The sequence below is a fragment of the Sus scrofa genome, chromosome 1 (assembly GCF_000003025.6).
Source record: "Sus scrofa isolate TJ Tabasco breed Duroc chromosome 1, Sscrofa11.1, whole genome shotgun sequence".
NCBI classification, from domain to species: domain Eukaryota; kingdom Metazoa; phylum Chordata; class Mammalia; order Artiodactyla; family Suidae; genus Sus; species Sus scrofa.
The window spans coordinates 162,328,675-162,330,363 of record NC_010443.5 but is presented as its reverse complement, the minus strand read 5'-3'; the positions used below and the strand labels follow the sequence as shown (position 1 = coordinate 162,330,363).

Below are 1,689 nucleotides of genomic sequence, written 5' to 3'. Positions count from 1 at the left end.
GCTAGGTCCCTATGCAAAATAGTTGTTTTTAGACTGCAGAATCAACCACATTTACTGGTCATGGACTGGGATAGATGGTGAGGAGAGCATTGGGGAGGATCCATTAATCCAGTCATGTTATTACAGCGTCTAATGGGGTCTTCCACTAGGCATTTGTTTCCTAAAATCAATTCCCTCTAGAGTGTCTTTCTCCCTTAGCCCTGTTGGAAAATTGGTGCCAACAGACTTCCCATGCATTTCCATAAGTGTTTCTTCCTGTTGGGTGGAGGTCTCTGTGGGTGGTAGCAGCATGCAAGGCAATGGGTCGCTTTATTAGCTCGACTCTCCCAGAACACAGCAGTCCGACATCTTTATTTCTTTCCATTGCTCAAGATGCTCCCAACCCATTATCCCTCTTTTCTTTGCTCAGGTCTCTCTGTGGAGCTGGCGAGGTTCTCTGATGATGTTCAGTGGCTATGGTGGAATGTGCAGGTGAAAGTAACACTTTCACGGCTACAGATCTTCCTTAGCAGAGCTGTGGAGTGTGACAATGGTGTTTGTGTCCAAACTATCAAACGCCATTATCACACTAAATAGCTACTGTTAGGCAATCCTTCCGCTCACTAAATGCCTTGGCATCTGTTTGGTATGGGCAAGAAGGTTCATCTTATAGCAGTGCTCCTGGTCCTGGGTAATTACTGAGGACATTCTGGTCCTTTAGTGCTCATATCCAATATGTCATCTGAACGTTGCTTCTCACACTCTGTTGTTAAATAACTTAGCTGATGATGAATGTTCTTGTTTTCCTGAGTCAATAAAAAGATTGCAGTGTTCCCCAAGCAACCGGCACAAGGCTAGGCACATGGTAATTAATTGTTCAACCTATGCTCAAGCTGAAGGGAATAGTTAGGAAAGTGTTAGTTATGGAAAACTAAAACCAGATGCAATCTAGGTTTTGCAAATCATGTGCTTATAGGTAAAAAGTTATGGTACGTGGGTCTTCTACTTTTCATCATAAAAAGACAACTTTCTAATAAACGTATACATGGCCTAAGGGACCTTCCAGAAATTCTAGAACCTGTTTGGTTTCTACTGATTTTCATCCATTACCAGGCTGATTACTAAATGTATATGCTAGGTCCTCCTTCCTTATGTTTCAGTGAATTTCTATCCGGAAATGACGCGTGAACTCTGCGTGAGTTGCTTTGGCAAATCTGAACATTTAAAATCCATGCAGCTTCCAGGATACTTGGACCAGCTGGGTGGTCTGGTTTGAAACACATTCTTTCTCTGAGAGGCTAAAAGTAAGAAGTGCGTTCTGTTTATGCTGGACTAAAACCTCTCCTGTGAGTTGGCTAAATTTAATCCAATTGAAAGGGTTGGAGCAACCTTCAGAGACCAGTTCATTCAACCTTTCATTTAGCAAATAAATACGTATTGAGTGGTTACCATGTGCCAGGCACTGCCTAAGGCACAAAAAATATTTTTAACTTAAATGTGTCTGAAATCATTTCCAGAAGGGGGCACTCACTGGCTCACATTCTGTTTGGGACCATTCTCATTGTTCCAGTTACATGTAATAGGGAACCACGTGAGCAAAACTTTGCAAAATAATTCCAAGTCCATTACTGGAGAGGACCATGTGCGTGCAGCCCACATACCTATGACACACGGCAAAGGCCTTAAGAGGCTGCCATCCCGAGAAGAGGA

The 1,689-nt window shown here is 42.8% G+C and overlaps 1 non-coding gene across 1 annotated transcript; it reads left to right on the top strand.

The window, feature by feature from the left end:
- MIR122 (microRNA 122) lies at window positions 504-588 on the top strand. Its single transcript, NR_031532.1, has one exon. It is a non-coding gene; the product is annotated as a microRNA 122 (primary transcript).